This window comes from Ambystoma mexicanum, chromosome 9 (assembly GCF_040938575.1).
Source record: "Ambystoma mexicanum isolate Mex_15411 chromosome 9, UKY_AmexF1_1, whole genome shotgun sequence".
In the NCBI taxonomy this organism is placed as follows: domain Eukaryota; kingdom Metazoa; phylum Chordata; class Amphibia; order Caudata; family Ambystomatidae; genus Ambystoma; species Ambystoma mexicanum.
This window is the reverse complement of record NC_090931.1, coordinates 1,061,371,173-1,061,389,019: the sequence shown is the minus strand read 5'-3', so window position 1 is coordinate 1,061,389,019 and position 17,847 is coordinate 1,061,371,173. Positions and strand designations below refer to the sequence as shown.

The window sequence follows — 17,847 nt, the reverse complement described above, 5'->3', positions numbered from 1 at the left end:
CTAGGGGGCGGACCTGGGGAGGGGGGTGCCTAGTTAGCACTCTGTGTGCCCTCTTGATTGTGAAGCCCTGTGTAAGGTTACCAGGCCCAATTTCCTGGAGTAGCATGTTTTGTATATACGTTGTAGGATCTCCCTCAGGCAGGCCTATTATACAGATATTGTTTCTATGGGCCCGGCCCTCTGCTTCTTGCCTGTTTTCCAGCAGATTGACTTTCTGCTGCAGGGTATGGACATTAGCATGTAACTCTCTGAGTGCTCCCGTATTCTCCTTCACCTGAGACTCCAAAGTAGTGGTGCGCTCCGCCATGCTGCGCACGTCCTGTCGCAACAGCCCTACCTCTATTTGCACTGCTTCGATCTGTGTCCCCAATGAGGTCTTTAAATCTGCTATAGCTTGCATCAGTTGGTTGTGCAGTTCTATCGCTTCTCCCCCTTTTGCCTCCATGTTTCCTCCGGGAGCCTGCTGCCTGTCCCTGACCAATCTATCTAACGTTGGTTGGTTTACGTTCGTTTTTTGGCCTGTTTGGGAGGCATCCAGTCTGCCTGCCTCTCAAGTGGTGAGCCGCAATTGTTGCCTGCTCAAGGCGCTGCAGGAAAGTTCTTAGATGTGGCTCCAAGGGTCTTGATTGTAGCTTGTGTCGTGGCTTCCAATTGGAAGTCCAATCCAATTGTGTGGGCTACTTGTGTGTGAATCGAAAGCTGGGGCAATTACTGTCTTCCAGGGGTTATTGCTGCCCTTTGCTCACAAGTGTCTCTTAGCCACTCTGTGCTATTGGGCGCTTTATCATTCCCTTCAATGGGCCTTTTGCTGAAGGGAAAGCACCCCACTGTGGCTTCCCAAAATGTGGCTATCAGCAGCGAGCGGTCGTTTGCAGCACCTTTCAGGCCTTGTATGTTGTGCTAGGACCGAGGGGTGCTTCCTTATGTCAATGCCCAGCCCGGGTTCTCCTGATCATGCCACCGGTTCACTGACCCTTTTGTTTGCTCTGAGAGACACAGGTTGTGGCTTCTTTTGTTCACTGCCCCGCCCCGGGTCAAGCTACATATGCCACCGCCTCCAATCCGTAGCCACAGGGTTCAGGCACCTCGGGGGGGGGTTGCGCACTGCACTTGCCTCACGTTCGTTGCGTTGACTGTACTCTGCAGGGGAGTCCTTAACCACTTCTCTCCTCACACCGCCTCCTGTCCGGCCTCTTTCGGTACTGGAGAATCCCTCCCCCTCTGTCTGAGCTCCTCCTCTGTCTGAGCTCCTCCAATGGCTGATGCGGCTTGCCCGTCTAGCTCAGCCTTACCGCTTCCTCCCTCGGATTCTGCAGCATGCCGCGGCTGCCACGCCTCTCTCTGCTGCGCAGCTTCCTCGCTTGTATTCTTCGGTCCCCACTCGTCTTCCAGGCTCCACCCAGACTGCGACGTAGGCTTTGCTTGTTTTCCAGGCGGATCTTGAAAGATCAGGCCGGAGCGGTCACAGGAGCTGACCTACTCCAGGCCTGCAAGCCACGCCTCAGTTACAGAGCTTCTTTCCTACCCCTATACTCCCATTATAAGTCAATGGGCTTATAATAAACCTTAATTCTAAAATTATTGGCTTTGTCATTGCTTGCTTGCGCAAGACATCTGGCTGTTGGTGCTACTTTTGGGCATTAGTTTAACTTGTATCCTAACCCTAAGAACCCTTCACTGGACCCCAGAGACCCTACCTGCATTGTTTCCTGCTTCATAACGTCTGCTGAACCTTTACCTAGACTATTGGTCAAAAGGCACCAGACAACTTAGGGCTGGACAATTTTAGTTAGGGATCATCTCTGTGAACCTTAAGTGCCTAACACTATTCTAACCTTTCCTTTTCAGGAGTTTCTGATATGTATTATGCCCTATAACAAAGTGAATGTATATATGTATTTAGTTTAATAGTCTTGTGTGATAACTCTATTTGCTAGTCATGATTTTTCATAGTGTGTTTTGGCCAATAAATATTAACTGTATTTTTATATATCCTGTCTAAGTGTAATTTGTGATTCCCATTGTGTGACCTCATTGTGGACCCTTTACAAGCTCCCCACCTCTGAAGATCTTAGCCTAGACCACCTCTCACTGCTACCTAAACCTGTTTGGCTACAGTTTCCCATAGTTGTTCCTGTCACAATATAGGTTGGCCTTCTATACATCTGTCCACCAGGCCAGAGTATAGAAAATCAGTCCTAACAGTCCCTTCTTCCCTCATACCTAACCAGCCCTAATCCTCCTTGCTTGTCTGCAAGCTTTGCATCTCTCCCACTTCCACTTTGACCATTGCAACTATTTACAGGGCCCCCGGGCGCTATCTCCTCTTTTATGTCAGAATGGGCCCACTTCTCCTCCTCTCTCCTGACCTCCACCTCCAATCTCCTCCTTCTGGGTGAATTCAACATCCATCTAGACTCTTCAGTCATAGCCTCCACTTTCTTCCATGACCTCTGCACCTCCCTCTCCCTCTCTATTCTCCCCTCCGGCCCTACCCACTCAGCTGGACACACTCTTGATGCCATCATCCATTATGATCTCTTGCTCTCTCCCCCACTCTCCACCCTGCTTTCCTGGTCTCACCACATGCTCCTTTCCTCCCACCTGGGACCCCTCGGCCCTCTGACTGAAACCCCCCCAGCTCTGTCACCCTTGTTTGTGGACATTCATCCAATGAAGTGATTGTCAGTTGCTGGTTTCGCTTCTACATTAACCCCCCTCCTCCAACCTCCCACTCAACTACTGACTCTACTCTCAACAATGTAGCTCTAGCTATCACTCACACTCCTGATATTCTTGCCCCTGTCACAAGGATCTGCCTGAAACCTGCCTCCAAGCATAACACTTGGTATGACTCTGATCTAGCAGCCCTGAAACTCCAAAGGCAATATCATCTCTCCATTCGCTCCAAGAAGAGAGGTCACATGCAGACCTGTATCTCTGGAGTTTCTTTTTTTTATTTTTATTTATTGTGTTTTAGCCATATTAAAAAACAAAAAAACAGATGTATGACTTTTAACACATTTAAAACATGAAATACTCATGAAATTAAGACAAAAGAAGACCCAAACCACTCTTAATAGATTTGAGCATTAGAACAAGTCAGGGCTGACATTAAAAATAAAAAACAGTCAGATCCACCGTAAGACGTCATCAAATCACATTCACAACTTATTAGACTGGAATTAGTCATCTCCCCCCAGATTCAAAACTTTTAAGAAAGTAACAACTTCAGAGGTCAGGAAGGTTTCATTGCCTGATGATAATCTGTCCCATAAAATATCTGAATTCAGCCACCTTACGTCATGGACAAATCTCTGGAATCTTGCCACTCTCAAAACCCAAGTACCTGAACATTTCGATAATAGATGTGGAAGCGACTGACTTTCTTTTTCATCACATTGATCACAAATGGCAGTAGAATATTCCTCACTGTTTCTGATAGACAAGATTTCCAGCGCTGGGAACAGATTTACGGGGTAATTCATAGAATCCAGCGCACAAGTGGCGTACGCGGCTGGCGCACAGTGTGCGCGCGCGACAGTCTGTGCCAGCCGCGTGCGCTAAAATCCATTTCCGCGCACAGCGTATTCATGGATTTCAACATCCAAAACCAGCCGTGGCGCAGAGTGGCACAGCGACCCTGCAGCAGTGCCAGTTATGCCCCCAACCCCTCCCTGTGCGCCATGCACACCGCACAAATCCTGTACATGGCGCACAGGCCATTGGGCCAGCATACAGCACCCCAACCACGAAAACGCCTGTAAAACTCCCCGCGCACCCCTCCGAATACATGTACACCCCGGCGCTGGGAGTTTCATACGCGATTGGCCCTGTGCGAGCGGGGTACATGTATTACTGGGGTTTGCGGGAAGTTTCACACGCGATTGGCCCTGTGCGAGCGGTGTACGTGTATTACTGGGGTTCACAGGGAGTTTCACACGTGATTGGCCCTGTGCGAGCGGTGTACGTGTATTACTGGGGTTCACGGGAAGTTTCACACGCAATTTGTCTGTCAGAGCGGGGTACGTGTATTTCAAGGGTGCGCGTGAAGTTTCACACACGATTCCGCTGTCAGAGCGGGGTACGTGTATCCAGTGGGGTGCGCGGGCAGTCCCACACGTGAATTGGCAGTGTGGGTCCTCCCAGGTGTCCCCTCTAGCCCCTACACAGCCCCTGCAGGCAGCCCACACCACAGGGGACTACACTGCACACCTGGTCATGTCCCGTAGGCCGCCCATCCACCATGGGCATGCCCCCCAGCCAAGCCACATGTGACCTTGCAATATGATCACTAACTCATGTCCCCCAGCACCCCCACCCCCAGCATATAGGGGCACCTGCCAGCAGGCCCCCACTCATGTCCCCCTGCACCCCCACCTCCCAGCAGTGAGGGGCACCTCCCAGCAGGCCCCCACTCATGTCCCCCTGCACCCCCACCCCCCAGCAGTGAGGGGCACCTGCCAGCAGGCCCCCACTCATGTCCCCCTGCACCCCCACCCCCCAGCAGTGAGGGGCACCTGCCAGCAGGCCCCCACTCATGTCCCCCTGCACCCCCACCCCCCAGCAGTGAGGGAGACCTGCCAGCAGGCCCCCACTCATGTCCCACTCATGTCCCCCAGCACCCCCACCCCCCAGCAGTGAGGGGCACCTGCCAGCAGGCCCCCACTCATGTCCCATTCATGTCCCCCAGCACCCCCACCCCCCAGCAGTGAGGGGAACCTGCCAGCAGGCCCCCACCCATGTCCCACTCATGTCCCCCAGCACCCCCACCCCCCAGCAGTGAGGGGCACCTGCCAGCAGGCCCCCACTCATGTCCCACTCATGTCCCCCTGCACCCCCACCCCCTAGCAGTGAGGGGCACCTGCCAGCAGGCCCCCGCTCATGTCCCCCAGCACCCCCACCCCCCAGCAGTGAGGGGCACCTGCCAGCAGGCCCCCAATCATGTCCCACTCATGTACCCCAGCACCCCCACCCCCCAGCAGTGAGGGGCACCTGCCAGCAGGCCCCCACTCATGTCCCGCATGCACCCCCACCCCCCAGCAGTGAGGGGCACTTGCCAGCAGGCTCCCACTCATGTCCCACTCATGTCCCCCTGCACCCCCACCCTCCAGCAGTGAGGGGCATCTGCCAGCATGCCCCCACTCATGTCCCCCTGCACCCCACCCCCCAGCAGTGAGGGGCACCTGCCAGCAGGCCCCCACTCATGTCCCCCTGAACCCCCACCCCCCAGCAGTGAGGGGCACCTGCCATCAGGCCCCCACTCATGTCCCACTCATGTCCCCCTGCACCCCCATCCCCCAGCAGTGAGGGGCAACTGCCAGCAGGCCCCCACTCATGTCCAACTCATGTCCCCCTGCACCCCCACCCCTCAGCAGGCCCCCACTCATGTCTTCCTGCACCCCCACCCCCCAGCAGTGAGGGGCACCTGGCAGCAGGCCCCCACCCATGTCCCCCTGCACCCCCACCCCCAGCTGTGAGGGGTACCTGCCAGCAGGCCCCCACTCATGTCCCACTCATGTCCCCCAGCACCCCCACCCCCCAGCATTGAGGGGCACCTGCCAGCAGGCCCCCACTCATGTCCCCCCAACACGTCAACATGACCCACAATCATTGCCCTCATGGCCACCAAAATCCCACGGCACGCCACCATTGCCCAAATAACCAACCAAGCATAACATACACCCACATTGAAATGCCCATTACATGAAACAACCCAAATTGCATGTATGTACATCAACACATGTCCGTCACACACACACAATGGGTGCCAGTGAATGTGAAAACCCACATCGTGACATGCATGAAACCAATGAGAGAATACCACACATTGAAGTACGGGAAAAAATGTATTGAGCAAAAAATGTGGTGAAAGAAATTCAAAGACCAAACAATGGACATAAGGAAAAAAATGCAGAATGTCACCTAATGATAAAAAAAGGAAATCAGAATCAAAATATATGAAATCAAAAATGTCTCCAAAGTCTCCTTCCAACAAAGCAAATCCAAACAGAAATGAAAAAGTAAAATCCATTGCTCCATGGAAAAATCAAAAAAGAAAATGCCGACAAATCCACACTCCAACTATTTACAAGGATGAAATCCTGGGTCCATGAGCCCAACTGTCCAAATGAAACCTACAAAAATACACTAACTAATGAAGAACTATATACAAAAATGTGGGGTATTGTCCAAGCGCCTCAAAAAAAATGAAAACAAAAATGAAACCTAACACTAACTAACTAACTATTTACAATGGCAGCGGGCTAGTCCGACGGCTCACTTTTTGATGTCCCGGGCCAGGGCATCATCGAACTCCCGCTCAATGTCCTGGAGGCGGTCCTCTTCCATGGCCCAGAAGGTTTGCAGGGACGATGACATGTTGTCCTCCAACTCCTTGCAAATTGCCTCGAGGTACTCTGCCCGCCTCAGTGCCCTCCGCATGGAGTTCTCTGCCCTGACCATTGTGAGCCGTGCCTCTTCCACCTGCTGCCGCTCCGCATCTATGGCGTGGCCCAACCGCTGCCACACGGAAGACACTTGCAATCCTGGGTCCTCCTGCCCTCTGGCTGATGCCTGCCCCTCCGATGTTGAAGGCCCCGAGCCATCATTGCTCCCACCATGTTGCTGCTGCTGCTGTGCCTGTACCTGCGCCCTGGCTCTTGCTGCCTGCACGTCCTCCTCCGGCTGGTGTGCAGTTGTCGTGGTGGCCATCCCCGCTGGACGTCCGACTCCCGACTGTGGCTGGGATGCGTCCTCCACCAGCCTGGCCGCTGGGTCAGAGGCAGCTCCACAGGGTACCCAGGTGATACATGGGTGGGAAGATGGCATGGAGGACGACTGGCTCGTAGGGGGTTCAGGAGAGGAGGGGGTCGCAAGAAGGTCCAGCACACAGAGGAATCCAGCACTGGTGACCCGTCCCAGTAGGTCAATGCGGTCAAAGAGGCCTCCGAGAGACGTGCAGTGTCTTCACGAAAACACTGCAGGTCACCTTGCATGCCCCGTTGACGCAACGCTATCCCAGCCAGGACAGGCACAACCTGGTCCCAGATAGCCACGTACGCAGGGAGAGGAAGGCCAGTTGTTGTGCGCCCATCCCCTCCCTGAAAATGGGTCTGGATGTAGGCATCCCTGCTGGTGCCGGATGATGCAGTCACAGAATCAGGGACAGGATTACACACAGGCACATCAGCGGCGGCCTGTGCTGCCTCCTGTCCCTGCACTGCACCACTGGCACCAGTGGAATCCCCACCTCCAGACCCCATGTGTGTCCCTTCCACGACCTCCTCCTCCTCCAAACCCCCCACCAACCTGGATGACTCCATGCCATCTTCCTCCGTCGGACCCTGTGGGGTCCCAGCTGCCCGTTCTGCTGTTGAGGAGTCCATCTCCAACCTCCGCATCTTGGACCTACCCTCGGCAGCTGCGGCCTGGGACGCGGCACCAGACTCCTCACTCCCCGAAGAGATGACAATCTGGGAGGGGAGCCAGGCCTTGCGTCTCTGGCTGGTGGTGCGATCCCTGCCGCTTTGCTCCACAGCACCCTCTCCGCCCTCTTCATCAGTTGACACTGCAGACAGGGAGAGATAGAACACAGTCATCAGGGCACTGTAAAATGGACTGATAGACACATGACCGTTGTACATGAGTGGCAGTGTCAAACCTCAGACATGGCATCACACTCCCTAACACACATGTCATTTCTACTCACACACATGAGCAATTCCACAGCAATATTGCACCAGGCAGCACCATCCATACACATACAACAGCATCAGCATCCGAAGGGGAGCCTGATGTAACATGAAACACAGGGAGTACACAACACATGCACACACACCAACACACTTACATGCATGTGTACATGTCCACCAACTGTCAGAGTGATGAGATCGCCATCCATGTCACATCTGGCATTCAGCCTTCTGCATGTCAGTGCCACATGCATCCATGTTGCATCACAGTTGCACACTTGTCAAATACACACACATGCACATGTATACAGTGCAGATACATGCAGCTGGAACCAACATCCATGTGTGACACCACAACCTTGCCAACGTACATACACAGTAATTGAAAAATGTGTGCTCCCACATCTGCATTTGGCCTGCATGCTTACCCACACATACACCATCCATGTGTCTCACACATGAGCGGACTTGCATGTGTCAGCCTCACGCCCCTGTACATACACATCCATACATGGCCCTACAGAAACACATGTGCAACCTGCACACTACTGGCACACCACGACACGCACAGCGTCCAACCAGTATGCATGTACACTTACCGCTCGACTCCAGACGGGTCTGCCTCTCAAGGACCTGGACGTGGAGCGCTGGGCTTATGCGTTCCAGGACCCTCATTTGGTGGTCGGACAGGTGGCCTCGGTGCCCCTTGGCATCCGCTGCCTTCAAGAGGCGCTGGGCCTTGTCGAGGGTCCTGGACCTGAAGTCCTCCCAGCGCTTCTTGACATGTTTGATGCCGCGGACTGCCACCCCCTCCTCGTTGATGACAGTCACGATGTCCATCCAGAGCCTGGTCCGTCCTTCATAGTCGGCGCGCGAACTTCCAAAGAGGGCATCATACTGCCCCAGGACTTGCTCCACCAGGACACCAACTTCCCTGGCACTGAAGCTGGTGGCCCTCTGCCTTTCTGGCTGGGGGTTGCCAGTGGTGCCAGATGGTGTTGTGCCCGACATGGCAACCACAGAGGCAGTTGTGGGTGGGCAACTGGGTCCTGGGGCTGGGCTGTGGAGCGATGGTATCCCAGTCGGGAGTCTTCAGTTCCAGCAGGGGTGGTCACAGCAACTGCGCCTCTGGCTGACGTGCAGGCAGAAAATAGCAGGGCATGTGGGCAGCAGGCAGCAGGCAGCAGCAGATGGCAGGTGGGAGCGTGCTCGGGGCTCTTGGGGGCAGTAATTCGGCCTTCTGGGCAGGAGCGTGGTCTTCCATGTGTTGTCACGTGGCCAGCTTGATACGGAGTGATTTGGCACGTGAAAAAATTGCACGTCAGCGTGTAATTCGAGGAAAGGCCCTTAGCGCGTAAGCGCGTCTATGACGTTATGTGCGCGGGTGTTTCCCTCGTGACGGGTGCATAGTGAATCAGCACGTGAATACACCACACGTACGCGAATTCATTGGAGCAAAGGCCCTTTAGCGCGTAAGCGCGTCTGTGACGTGACGCGCAAGGGCGTTTCCCTCAACACGGGTGCATGTTCATCGTACACGTGCAAAAACTGCACGTCCGAGTGTCAGCTTGTGTAATTGGAGGAAAGGCCCTTAGCGCGTACACGCGTAAGTGACGTTGTACGTGTGGGCCGATTGAAAAGGTACGTGTAGCACGCCATTTTCTTGTACGTGCTTTTTGTGGAGAGCGAGTGGGTGAATTTTGTACTTCTAGTCGGTTCACACGCGATTACTTCACAACGGTTCAAGTTCGTACTCCCTGTTACCTCTGACAGCGTTCAATTCTTATTTTGGCCCGTTTCCTCAAACAACGTTCACTTATTCTTTTGTCCTGTTTCCTCAGACAGCGTACAATTCTTCTTTTGGCGGGGGGGTCGCCAACACGCACATGCGTGTCTTTTTCACATTCTTTTTCCAGGCATACGGTGAGTCGTGCACGGATTTACCAACTGTGCTTGCCCCGTGTGTCACGTACCCCTTCAGAGGTCAGTGTAGGCTGCATGTATTACGCGAACGCTTATTTTTGTGTTTTTGGGTGCCACAGCGTAGTGCGGGTTCATTTTTCCACGCACGTGGTCTACGAGGGGTTGCGTGCACGTTCATTTTTGTTTTCGGGGTGCCTGTGCGTTGCGTGACCCGTCATCTTCCCCCAGGGGTCACAGACAGCCTTGCTAGAGCACTAGGGTACGAATTCCATCTAGTACCCTACCCCTTGCACCCCCAATTGCCCAGGACAATTGTTTACTGCTACTCCCATACGAACAACAACATCAGTGCCATGGTTGGGAGGCGACCAAGCAGTAAGGGAGGCAAAGGTGGCTGACCTCCAAAAGGTGGCTGTGGTGGGCACGGTAGGGGACGTGGCCAGGATTTGCAGGGTGCCCCTAGATCCCCGTGTGCGGAGGACCAATCAGGGACACCCATGTCCCCCCTCCATGGTTGTGGGAAACGTAGCTGACACCATCCCAGCTCAGCCCTTGTTGGACCAGCCCATTTTGGCACCAGAACCGGGACAGGGTGGCTCCCAGGCTGACTTCCAGGTCAGCAAGTCTAAGCCACGTGTGGCGGTGCAAGTTGCTGTCACCAGGCCACGTGGATCTGGGGCAGCAATGTCATCTGCTGCCCAAAGTAGGCAGGGTGGGGAGGCTGCAGGGGCAGCTGCAGCTCTATCCACCCCAGCTCTGAGTCTCCCAGCCGGGACAGTGTCGGTCCAGGTCCATCAAACCAACGTTGGCCCTGCCAACATAACCCTGCAGCCAATGCCTGCACCAAGACCTATGGTCATTGTGCATTCGCACACTCCTAGTGCCCAGTCCACCGGCGCTTCTGCCCCTACTGACCAGAGCGGCGTAAGGCACTCAGGATCCGCACCACCTTTGAAAAAGAAGAAGAAGGGTGCTCTGGAAGCCAAGGTTGAGACCCCAGACACGGCTACACACTCTGGCACGTCAAGGAAGCCTAGCTTTAATGACGCCGAACTTGATGCACTTGTGGCCTATGTGTCAGCACATAGCCGCGAAATGGTGGTGACTACAGGGTGCAAGACCACACCTGGTCAACGTAAGGCACACTGGCAGACCATCGCCGACATCATTAGTGCCCTTGGATTTGTGAGGCGCACAGCTGATGATTGCTATAAGCGGTGGAATGACCTGAAACGCAGAGCAAAGAACAAGCTGGCCTCAAATCATGCCTCTACTCTGGTGACTGGCGGTGGGTCTCCACCAGAGGACAACCAACTCACTGAACATGAGTCTGTTGCTGGAACCTTCATCACAGAGGAACAGATCCAAGGTGTGGGAGACCTACCAGATTACGGCGCATTGTCCGGTGAGTGCCCATGCATGTGTGTGTAATCCATGTGTATGTTGTTTGGGTGACGGGTTCTGATTGAGTGCCTGGTGAGGGTGTGTACTCCTGAGTGGTATGGGTCACCCATGTGCTACCTCCAAAACATTCACCGGTCTTGAATTTGGGTATGACAGTATCCCTTCTGCCCACAGTAGCCAATTAGCGCAACATTACTGCAGTTGCCCTTGAACTGTCATCTTGCAACAACATTGTTCAGATTTTTTCAGGGTTCATTCAGGCTGATTGTTTCAATTCTCCAATTTTTGCAACACATTTATCAGCCCTAATGCCACATATGTGACATGCTTCTGTCATTGATTACACCCCTCATTGGGCCACATTTGTTACCTTGTCATGTGAAAGATTAGACCATTCAGGCTGATTGAGTATTGGCCTGCTCACATTGATTTTTGGTGCCTGTTTGAATTTGGTACATGATAGTTGTTGACTGTCATGTTGAAGTCACCAACCATTGATGTGTACATCTGCCTGCCATCACTGTATTATTGTACACTGGATGTGTTGCGGTGTGTGGCACATGCGTATTTTGTCACACTATTTTGCATTTTTCATCTCATGTCCATCTCACATGGATGGGTGACAGTACTCATTCACTGACATATGGCTGTACTTGTCAAATGTACCATGGCTATGATACATGTCATCATGCCATGGCTGGCATGTGTCATGTATGTGTATTGGACATGCCACTCACAGGCTAATGTGTGATGCCAGTGCTACCCAGCATGCAGCAAATGTGTTGCTTTTCCATCTTGGTGTCATCAGCGTCTGCTTTTTGCCTCCCCTTCCAACTCGTTGACAGTGCATGCATGCCAGGGTTATAGTGATGTGGGACATGTGTAAATCATGTACTGGATCTCTGGCTTGTCAGGCCTATGTGTGTGCTATGGTGCTAATGCCTGTTTCCATTTTTTGTCTTTCATGTTTTTGCAGGTGATGACGCACTTGATGCTGTTGAGGTTGAGGAGATGGTGCAGACCCAGTATGAATCTCAGCCACGACCGGGCGCAAGTGGGGGACGTGGTGTAGTGGTGAGTGAAAACCCAATCTTACTGCAGACCATACTGTCCAGGGGTGTCTCTGGGTACACCTCCACAGACCTCTATTCAGGTGCTGAATCGGATGATGAGATTTATGTGCCGTCGCAGGTGAGTGTTTCTGGCAGGGATTCTGTTCTGTCCAACCCACCTGTCATGATGCCTGCCCCCGGAAGACCAGACCAGGCCCATCAGCTCCAGAAGCAGGCATCATGCCACTTGGAGCATGCCCAAAAGCTCCAGTTAGGGGCTGTTTGGGTGCAGTCCTGGCGCCTGTGGCGCCAGGCTCATAAAGATAAAGTCAGTCCTGGCGCCATGGGCGCCAGGCTCATTATTGATAACTTACCTGAAGCAGACCATGCTGCATACTCACCTGAGGCAGACCATGCTGCATGAAGAATCAAGCCAAATGAGGCTTAGGAGGGACTATTTTACTGAAGGGACTATTTTGTTACTTGGGTGGGGCTGTGGAAGAATACTTACCTGGATCTTCTTCCAAGGCTATTTAAACCACGCCCGGACAGCCACACGTGCTTTGCGTTATTCTGCTTGCTGCAGCGTAACGCTCACCGTGTTTTCAGCAGCTCCAGTCTTCAGCCACGCCCGCTTCAGTCCTGGGACTCCTGAAACACGCAGAAAAGAAGGATAAAGGTTAGAACAGGAGTTTTAACTTTAATCCTTACCTGAATCCTGATCCATTTCGCTACGGAGAGGTCTTTGAAGCATTGCTTCGCATTCCTACGGCGCCGCGCTAAACTCACCTGCTTGGCGGTACTTCAGCATTCCATCATGCTCTCTCCATCTCGCGGCCGCCCTCCAACACCTAAGGAGACAAAGACAGCAAGGTGAGCAAGGGGACTCTCTAAGGCTATACAAGCTACCCCCAAGGACTTACCTGATTTACCACGGGAGGTACTCACCTCATCTCGGGTCGGCGCAGTCAACTCTGCTTCATCGCCGTACCCCGGCCCCTAAGGGGAGAAAGCAAAGACAATACAAGTTACCCCCCCACAAAACTTACCTGATTTACCACGGGGTCTCACCTCATCTCGGGTCGGCACAGTCAACTCTGCTTCATCGCCGTACCCCGGCCCCTAAGGGGAAAACCACAATAGACTTACCTGAAACTTACCAATTGCCATTTGGAAATCTTCGAGTGGATTAATCGGCAACCTGCAAGGAATCGGACAGAGTGAAGATCAGACATTTGAACTCTTATGAACAATTGGACTTTAGAGTCAATACTGGAACTCACCAATTCCTCTACGCCAGTGAAGTAACTGGTCATCAACGCGCCCCTGCGGTCGACGCAGGATGGAGAGCTCATCCTTCCAAACCATCAGGTGAGACTAAGGAGGGGACATCAAGAGTGATCTGTGGGAAGACAACGGGAGTGGGGAAGGTGGGTTGACACCCAATTCCATGGGTGGTTAATTCCTCTTCTCCTTTGCAGAAGAATATTCTTGCGAGCCAGACAAACTAGGCTGAGCGGACCAGTCCAGTCCAGTCAGTCATCTCGGCGTTACACGTCACGCTTGTGGAAACAACAGCGGCCCAGTTCCGGTCGACGCCCCCATGGGAACCAGGTGAGCCTAACACCACCTGCACCAGGGGTAGAACCCTCTATGTGGATGTCAGTGCTGGCAAGTCCGCCTTTGGAGGTTACGGATGCAGGGTCACACACCACAACATCTGATCCTGTTCCTGGGCCAGCAGATCAGAGGGTGAATGCAGTCCTGCAGCCTCAGGCAGTGCCAGCACAGCAAGGTGCAGATAGCCTTGCCCCGAACAGGTGTGGTGCCCGCTGACGCGGTTGCCGCACTCCACCAAGCAATACTGTATGGGAAAACTCCATGTACAGTATAGCAGCCCAACAGGGAGCATCGGTTGAAATGATGGCTCAGGCAATGGAGAGGGTGGCCACTTCCATTCTCCCCCTGAAAGGCAGATGGAGCAACAACAGCAACCAACAGACTCCATTTGCCAATCACACAGTGAAGACATGTTGGCGTCCAACAGGGACCGACGGGCGGCACTGGAGACTCTGCGCAAAGCCATATCCATAGAGGCACAGGGTCACAAGGAAGCCCTGAGGGTAGAACTCCATAACCTCAGGGAGACTCTGGGTGAACTTAAGGCTTCCTGAAATTTAAGGTCAGAACAGCAGCTAGAGTAGCTCACACGTTCGCTCTCAGCTGAGCTGCAGGCAACTCGGGAGGAGATCCGGGAATCAAGGGAGGCCATGCGTGCAGAAATGCAGGCAACCCGTCAGGTGCTACATGGGGATCTCTGTACTATCATCCTCCAGAACGAGACCTTCCACACCCGCATGCTTGCTGCCATGGAGGACCATACCAGGGCTTTGCGTGGGCTGCCTTCCATAGCACCACCACCTCCTGATGCAGTAGCAGAGGGTGATGAGAGCGACAGCAGCACTCCTCCCACACTAGCGTAGCCGTGCAGGCCATGAGCCCATGGAGGTATTTTTTTTTCTCGCAACATCAACACAGGTGGCTGTTGGTGTGCACCCAGTCCTCGAACCTCCTGGGTGGCCTCCCCCCCACATAGGCATTTTTGATTTTTTTTTTTTTTTACAGTGTGTTGCCTTGTGTGGCTCCCGTGGGCATCCACTGTGTATTCCAGTTGGGCACATGCAGGCTTGTCCTGTGTTTGGGTTAGATGCTTGGGTTCGTGACACACACACCTCTCCTGCTTCCCTTTCCATGGGCTTGCAAAGGGTGTGACCAAGTGACAGTGACTTACACAGTGACATTGGGCTCCCATGAGCTGTGTGGGCAGTCTGTAGCCAAAACTGTGTGTACATCCCTAGTGAGGATTGTTGTATTGAACACTGCATGGTGTATTGATATGTGCTTGCGCACCCATGTCTTCCTCCTTATTCACAGATACCTTCTTCATGTCTTCACAAGGCTGTCTCCTTTGCAGATGCGGTTCAAGCTGTATGCAGTACACTGACACATTTGCCTGACGTCAACACTCTGCAGTTGGAAGGGGTGATTGTGCTGGCTTATTCAGGTTGTAAAACTTGCACTACTTTCATTTGGTACTGTCATATTTGGGCAATGTTTCATCCTGTGTTGCTGTATTGTGTTGCTGGTAAGTATTTGGTCATGTGTGCTGTTTGTTATTGATTACTGGGAGAATATTGTCTGTGGCCTGTTTCCGTTTGGGACAGTGCACTTTGTGACACTTGTGTCATGTGTTGTGCATTCCTTTGTTTGCTTTCACATTGCATGACATGCCATGCTGTGTTGCGTAGCGGAGATGGGGAGGGGTTGGGTGACATGGCGCTGTTTTCATGTTGTATTTTGGAAGGGGGTAGTCATTCATGCAGCATGAATGTGTGTCTTTTTGTGACACAGCATTGGTTGTCTTTCGGTAGGTAGGGATGCACACAATGTAACACTTCCAGGTGACCAATCTCAGGCTGGTATGGTTGTGACAATTGACTGTCCCTTAGGTCATCATCATTGATTGTCAGCTGGTATGTACCAGGGCTGTGTGCACTCCACAGGGGTGTGATTTTAGTTGAAGTAATTGGCCACCAGCTGCGTACGGGCTGCCTCACCACGTGCCCTTTACCCTACCATGCGCAGCGGCCGTACATGTGGTTGGGGATGTGGGGGCACCACCATGTCCACCGGCAGGCCCCGGCGGGTTGCAACATTGTGCAGGACACATGCTGCCACTATGATCCTGCACACTATTGGGGGCGTGTATAGCAGCTGCCCACCAGAGCGGTCAAGGGAGAGAAAGCGTGACTTGAGCACTCCGAATGTGCATTCCACTATGCCCCGGGTTGCAATATGGGCTGTGTTGTATCTTACTTCGGGTGGTGTGGTGGGGTTCCGAATTGGCGTCATCAGGTGGGTGCTCAGAGGGCAGGCACTGTCCCCTGGGGAGGTGATGATGGGTATCATTAGTGGGGTTGTGACATTACTCAGTATCTGACATGCATGCATGTGCAGTGGCATTTATACTCACCAAGCAGCCATGTATCGCCATGCCGCCCAGCTTCTAGGTCCCGGTTTAGGGTTGACATTCTGTAAATGAAACTGTCATGGGTGGACCCTGGATAGTTGGCATATACTGAGGTGATGATTGCCTTGGCATCACATACTACCTGCACATTGATGGAATGCCAGTGCTTGCGGTTTCTATAGATGTGCTCAGTTGCCCTGGGAGGACGTAGAGCCACATGGGTGCAATCAATGACACCTAACACTTTGTGGAAGTGTGCCACCCCGTAAAAATCCTGGACGGCAGTCTGCCTTTCTGCAGGTGTTCTGGGCAGGTATATGTGCCTGCGGACTGATGGGCGTGCAGTCATGATGGCCAACACCTGGTGTAGGCAGCGTGACTGCGTGGCCTGTGACACCCCCCCACTATGGCACTTGCCGCTGAAATGAACCAGTGGCCAAGATGTGCAGTACATTGAGCACCTTTTCCAAGGGGCTCAGTGCTTGGGAGCACAGGGTGGGTGATGTGAGGTCATCCTTCCACTCACTCACCAGGTCGAGTATTATGTGAGGTGGAAACCTGTACCTCCCATACACCTGGTCATCAGGCATCCCAAAAAGGCTGGCCCTGGGTGTAAAAATTCTGGGCCTGATTATCCACCTCCTCCTGCGGTGTCCCACGACCACTGCTGCGAGGAACGGTATATTCATCATAGCGTTTGAGCTTGTTTGTTGTTTGCGCGCACTTTTATGCTGTGCAGGTCCGCGTACGCCTGCTTCCTGCTGGCGTATGTGTTTCCGGATTAGCGCGTCTTTTTTGGCACACGCGTTTGCCCTGTTCGATTCCATGAATACGTGTTGTAGGCGCGCGTGTGGGCGTTCCGCGCATTTGCCTCCTGTACTTCCCCCGTAACGCCCACATTTTCACGTGTTGTTCCCCATTCCGCATGTTACGCCCTGTGTTCCGCCTACTTTTGTTGTGTGCACCGCGCTATGTGCACTTTTGCTGTGCGCGTAGCGCACACCGTTTGATGACGTGTGCGCCACGCAGAATTTTAGCGCACATCCCAGATTTTACACGCTCACGGACTTCCATGAATCGATGTGCGTGGATTTCGCAAGCTTGCACTGCAATTTTCACACTTGCGCTGCGATTTGCACACTTTCCCACGCTTGCGCGGAGATTTTCGGCGCACATTTATTCCATGAAATGGCCTGTTAATCTTAGAAATTCCAGTATAACAACTGGATTGGACGATTTACTTAGATAAGGGGGCAATAATGACCTGGGTTTACCTATGCGCATATCATATCTTTGCCAACCTCATTTTGTCTATCGTCCGAATCCAATCCATTTGTTTCATGCATACTTTAACTTTCCCTAAAGTTTCGATAAGGAGCTCCATTGAACAATCTGAGTTGACCAAGATGTCATGACACTTTGAACTGAGGTTATTGAGGAAAACATTGTCACTTCTTTGCATTAACTGTGCTACGTCCTCATATAGGAAACCCATCAGCGGATCTAGAATTAACCTAAACATGGATATCCATTTCCACTCCATCATGGTGTGAGAGAGGTCAGTCCCAATTTGTACCTTAGACATACAAGGGGTACGCAGTTTGACAGGTTTAATGACCTCTAACAGAGCTTAGCCTCAATTTTGGTCCAATCTATATTAATAGATAAAGGATTTGAGTCTAAGCCAAATAAGGTAATGGGGACCACTTTACCTATGTAGAACCTCACAAAGGTTAAATCGAGA

At 52.8% G+C, this 17,847-nt stretch overlaps 1 protein-coding gene across 2 annotated transcripts in view; it reads right to left on the bottom strand.

The window, feature by feature from the left end:
* PLA2R1 (phospholipase A2 receptor 1) overlaps positions 1 to 17,847 on the bottom strand; it is a 1,951,179-nt gene that overhangs the window by 1,526,569 nt on the left and 406,763 nt on the right. The window lies entirely within an intron of this gene.